We start from the raw sequence: 6,647 nt of genomic DNA, 5'->3' as shown, positions 1-6,647 counted from the left end.
AGGGTGTGGAGAAAAGGGAACCCTCTTACACTGTTGGTGGGAATGCAAACTAGTACAACCACTATGGAGAACAGTGTGGAGATTCCTTTAAAAACTGGAAATAGAACTGCCTTATGACCCAGCAATCCCACTTCTGGGCATACACACCGAGGAAACCAGAATTGAAAGAGACACATGTACCCCAATGTTCATTGCAGCACTGTTTATAATAGCCAGGACATGGAAGCAACCTAGATGTCCATCAGCAGATGAATGGATAAGAAAGCTGTGGTATATATACACAATGGAATATTACTCAGCCATTAAAAAGAATACACTTGAATCAGTTCTAATGAGGTGGATGAAACTGGAACCTATTATACAGAGTGAAGTAAGCCAGAAAGAAAAACACCAATACAGTATACTAACGCATATATATGGAATTTAGAAAGATGGTAAACGATAACACTGTATGCAAGACAGCAAAAGAGACATAGATGCATAGAACAGTCTTTTGGATTCTGTGAGAGAGGCAGAGGGTGGATGATTTGGGAGAATGTCATGGAAACATGTATAATATCATATAAGAAATAAATTGCCAGTCCAGGTTCGATACAGGATGCTTGGGGCTGGTGCACTAGGATGACCTGGAGGGATGGTACTGGGAGGGAGGTGGGAGGGGTGTTCAGGATGGGGAACACGTGTACACCTGTGGCAGATTCATGCTGATGTGTGGCAGAACCAATACAATACTGTAAAGTAATTAGCCTCCAATTAAAATAAATAAATTTAAATTTCAAAAAAAAAACAATTTTGGCTGTCATATAGAGAATGGATTTAGCAGGGATAAAGATAAGAGGCAATTGAGTAACCCAGAGGGGAAAGTAAGACAGGTGCTCAGTGTAAGTAACAGTAGAAATGGGGAGAACAAGCAAAGTTTGAAATAGTTCAGACTTTTCAAGGTGAGGGCAGGGAAGTAATTAAGGATGACAGGTTTCTGGACCTGTAGATGTTTGTACCATTTACTATGATTAGGAAGACTGAGGTACTATCAGATTTGGTGCAGCGGGATCAAGTGTTCTATTTTAGCCATTCACGCGGTACATGTGCTCAGTGGTGTCCAGCTCTTCGTGACACTATGAACCGCAGCTGGCTAGCAGCCAACCAGGCTCCTCTGACCACAAGATTTGCCTGGCAGAATATTGGAGTAGGTTGCTATTACATCCTCCAAGGAAGCCCATTTTAGCCATATGTTAGGTTCATATTCTTATTAGACATTCAAATTTGAACAAAATTAGGTAGTGGACATTACTAGTTTCATGCTCAATAGAGAAGACTGGAAATATAAATTTGAAACCCATCAACACGTAGATGGCATTTAAAGCCCTGAAACTATATTATCCAGAGAAGCAGTAGAAATAGAGAATAATATAGCCTCTGGTGAGAGCATAAGAGTCTCAGATTTTGTATTTCTAAAATTTCCACATACCCCAGTTATTCTAAAATGCAGCCAAAGGGGGAAGCTAATAATTTCATTCTAAATGGTTCCTATTAGTAAAGGGCTAAAGAAAGCAAGGAAAAACATGGGTAAATAGAAAGTGATCAGAAAAATATCTCGATTTAGTCAAGGGGTTCAAAAAGACACTATATTGTATACCTAACACAAAAACACCTGCTTCACATTCTGAATCTACCCATTTCTGGAAAACCAATGAGAAAATTTTCAAACACTTAAGAATCCAGATGATTTCTCTGTAATTTCTCCAGAGTAGCAAACCCATAGGATATAATCATAGAATAAGGAGCAAGGCAACCCGGTGCTCTGTGACAATCTGGAAAGGTAGGGAGGGGTCTGGCATGTGAGGGAGGTTCAAGAGGAAGGGGACATATGTATACTTATGGTTGATTCATGTTGGTGTATGGCAGAAGCCAATACAACATTGAAGCGATTATCCTCCAAGTAAAAATAAATTTTAAAAAAAAAGAATAAAGAGCAGGAGACTAGGAAAGTTACTGTGCAAGAATGGAATTAAGTATATATGACATATATATGACAATTCATATATATTTTTGTTTTCAAACAAAAAAATGAGTATTTTTCATGTTTGGGCTCCAATTATAAAGTTAAATTATAACTTTAAAGAATTTTTTTAAAGAAAAAAGAGAACTATAGAAAATAAAAAGGGAGACATGAAAATGCATGTTTAAAATTGAGATCTTTAGTCAAAGTGAATATTTTCAACTATCCATATACTTAGAATTTTGATAGACAAAAAAATCCCAATTAATTGATTTTGTTTCAGTTCAGTTTTGTTTGTTCAGTTCAGTTCAGTCTCTCAGTCAAATCTGAATCTTTGTGACCCATGAATTGCAGCACGCCAGGCCTCCCTGTCCATCACCAACTCCGAGTTCACCCAAACTCATGTCCATTGAGTCAGTGATGCCATCCAGCCATCTCATCCTCTGTCGTCCCCTTCTCCTCCTGCCGCCAACCCCTCCCAGCATCAGAGTTTCTTATTATCCTTATTTAAAACAATATATAATAATATATATATATAATACATAGGCAGTATGTATTTAATTCTTTTTTTTAAGCCTGACATTATTTTATTTTATTTTATTTATTTTTTCTTTTTTTTTTATTTTTTAAATTTTAAAATCTTTAATTCTTACATGCGTTCCCAAACATGAACCCCCCTCCCACCTCTCTCCCCACAACATCTCTCTGGGTCATCCCCATGCACCAGCCCCAAGCAAGCTGCTCCTGAAAAAAGACACAGATGTGTATAACGGACTTTTGGACTCAGAGGGAGAGGGAGAGGGTGGGATGATTTGGGAGAATGGGAATTCTAACATGTATACTGTCATGTAAGAATTGAATCGCCAGTCCATGTATTTAATTCTAAAGGAACTGGTTGAAACAGGGAATGTGCTTACCAGACGTTTTATCAAGTATCTGTATTAGCTCTCCAAAAATTGATTAAAATGAACATTGTTATACCATACAGACTCCCTAAATTGATTGAAATAGTAATAGCTTATTTATGTGAATGTTTACTGTGCGTCAACCAATACAAATGGTTAATTCATTTAACCATGGTTCCAAATAGGAAAAAGAGTATGTCAAGGCTGTATATTGTCACCCTGCTTATTTAACTTCTATGCAGAGCACATCATGAAAAATGCTAGGCTGGATGAAGCACAAGCTGAAATCAAGATTGCCGGAACAAATATCAATAACCTCAGATATGCAGATGACACCACCCTTATGGCAGAAAGTGAAGAGGAACTAAAAAGCCTCTTGATGAAAGTGAAAGAGGAGAGTAAAAAAGTTGGCTTCATAAAGCTCAACATTCAGAAAACTAAGATCATGGAATCTGGTCCCATCACTTCATGGGAAATAGATGGGGAAACAGTGGAAACAGTGGCTGCCTTTATTTTTTTAGGCTCCAAAATCACTGCAGATTGTGACTGCAGCCAAGAAATTAAAAGACGCTTGCTCCTTGGAAGGAAAGTTATGACCAACCTAGAAGGCATATTCAAAAGCAGAGACATTACTTTGTCAACAAAGGTCTGTCTAGTCAAGGTTATGGTTTTTCCAGTAGTCCTGTATGGATGTGAGAGTTGGACCATAAAGAAAGCTGAGGGCTGAAGAATTGATGCTTTTGAACTGTGGTGTTGGAGAAGACTCTTGAGTCCCTTGGACTGCAAGGAGATCCAACCAGTCCATCCTAAAGGAGATCAGCCCTGAGTGTTCATTGGCAGGACTGATGTTGAAGCTGAAACTCCAATACTTTGGCCATCTGATATGAAATGCTGACTCATTTGAAAAGATTCTGATGCTGGGAAGATTGAAGGCAGGAGGAGAAGCGGATAACAGAGGATGAAATGGTTGGAGGGCATCACTGACTCAATAGACATGAGTTTCGGTAGACTCCAGGAGTTGGTGATGGACAGGGAAGTCTGGCATGCTGCAGTCCATGGGGTCGCAAAGAGTCAGACACAACTGAGCGACTGAATTGAACTGAATTCATTTAAACTCATACTAACCCTCTAAGTATGTATTGTTACTATCCTCCTATTATAGATAAGAACTCTGAGGCACCAAAATGTTAAGTAATTTTCCCAGGTTTACACAGCTAATAACTGGAATCCCTGGAATTTCAGTCCAAAATATCTGGCTCCATCTACTTCACACTGTACTATGTCTTAAATATAGAATATAGTGATTACTATCACACAGAAATGGATAGTTAAAATTGTTTTATTGCTCAGTGATGAGAAGTCATCACAATTAAATAGTTATCATGAGGCAGTCAATTTGTGTTCATGTATTTTATTAAAGTAACTATTGATAGTATGTACTTCTAATTAAAAGGAGCTCTTATAACTTATGGTCGATCATAAACCAAGTTATAAAAACTTCATTCTATAACCTAGGACTTAAATAATGACCTCTGAGACATTGAATTGTCATGAACACAAAGTGTCTGAATTACCTACCATGGCTATTAAGTCAAAGGCACATTAGGACTGTTTAATAAAAATATAAATCTTATGATTTTCAACTTATTGTTCTAGAGCTTTGGAAATAACATTCTCTTCCGCAGATAACTGTTTTGACTTTGATATCAGAGGCAATTATTAGAGACACTTTATTTAAATGATATCTGCTGAGAACAAAATTATTTCAAAAATCCATAGGTGTACTATTAATGGTAAGATGATTTTACAGAGTTACATGCTATAATTTGAGTATTGAAAACCCATATTACTTAAAGGCAATTTTTATTTGAAATACATTCTCTACCTAGAGAAAAAATTCTAAAAATACTATTTCTCATTTCCTTGTACTAATAGCTTTCCTTTATACTAAGTAACTTTTACATCTATTAAATTTCTTCCGCTGACATATCAGGATATTGACTAATTCTCCAACTATCTTTTTTTTTTTTTTTTGGTTTCAGGACTCCTTTATATTCTTTTTTTTTTTTAATCTTAAAATCTTTAATTCTTACATGCGTTCCCAAACATGAACCCCCCTCCCACCTCCCTCCCCACAACATCTCTCTGGGTCATCCCCATGCACCAGCCCCAAGCATGCTGTATCCTGCGTCAGACATAGACTGGCGATTCAATTCTTACATGATAGTATACATGTTAGAATGCCATTCTCCCAAATCATCCCACCCTCTCCCTCTCCCTCTGAGTCCAAAGTCTGTTATACACATCTGTGTCTTTTTTCCTGTCTTGCATACAGGGTTGTCATTGCCATCTTCCTAAATTCCATATATATGTGTTAGTATACTGTATTGGTGTTTTTCTTTCTGGCTTACTTCACTCTGTATAATCGGCTCCAGTTTCATCCATCTCATCAGAACTGATTCAAATGAATTCTTTTCTACGGCTGAGTAATACTCCATTGTGTATATGTACCACGGCTTTCTTATCCATTCATCTGCTGATGGACATCTAGGTTGCTTCCATGTCCTGGCTATTATAAACAGTGCTGCGATGAACATTGGGGTACATGTGTCTCTTTCAATTCTGGTTTCCTCGGTGTGTATGCCCCGAAGTGGGATTGCTGGGTCATAAGGTAGTTCTATTTGCAATTTTTTAAGGAATCTCCACACTGTTCTCCATAGTGGCTATACTAGTTTGCATTCCCACCAACAGTGTAGGAGGGTTCCCTTTTCTCCACACCCTCTCCAGCATTTATTGCTTGCAGATTTTTGGATCGCAGCCATTCTGACTGGTGTGAAGTGGTACCTCATTGTGGTTTTGATTTGCATTTCTCTAATAATGAGTGATGTTGAGCATCTTTTCATGTGTTTGTTAGCCATCCGTATGTCTTCTTTGGAGAAATGTCTATTTAGTTCTTTGGCCCATTTTTTGATTGGGTATTTATTTTTCTGGAATTGAGCTGCATAAGTTGCTTGTATATTTTTGAGATTAGTTGTTTGTCAGTTGCTTCATTTGCTATTATTTTCTCCCATTGAGAAGGCTGTCTTTTCACCTTGCTTATATTTTCCTTTGTTGTGCAGAAGCTTTTAATTTTAATTAGATCCCATTTGTTTATTTTTGCTTTTATTTCCAGAATTCTGGGAGGTGGATCATAGAGGATCCTGCTGTGATTTATGTCTGAGAGTGTCCAACTATCTCTTTTACAAGATTTATCTGTGGCACTTAACTAAAATCAATCAGATATGGTCTGAATGGTTTAGCAAACTTTTCTGAATGATCTGGGTTTTCTAGAAACACTAGGAAATTTTGTTCAAATTGTTCAGAATAGTGAATTAATAGTTGCTTTTTAATGTTTCTCTAGGGCAAAGACCTATCTGCAGGTTGATTTAAAGTCAGAACAAGCAGTAAGAATTTCTGACAAGTTTCATCGTTTCACCTGAAGTCACATGTTCAAGAGGGAGGAGTTCCGTTGAGAATCTATACCTTAGTATATATCAGGAAAAGCAGAATTCACAGTGGCACTGCAGAGAAAACATGAGCAAGCTGCAGCCCTGCAAAGCAAATGTCCACAGGATCTATTGTCCAAAGTGTGGGCTCCACATTGGTCAAGAAGCAGAACATAAGGGGAACTCTCTCTGGATCACAGTAATGTTAATCTTTAATATCTCTTGGAAAGTAGTGTGCCTGAGTTGGTAAAACAACTT

The sequence above is a fragment of the Capra hircus genome, chromosome 23 (assembly GCF_001704415.2).
Source record: "Capra hircus breed San Clemente chromosome 23, ASM170441v1, whole genome shotgun sequence".
Lineage (NCBI taxonomy): Eukaryota > Metazoa > Chordata > Mammalia > Artiodactyla > Bovidae > Capra > Capra hircus.
Note: the sequence above shows the minus strand (reverse complement) of the source record.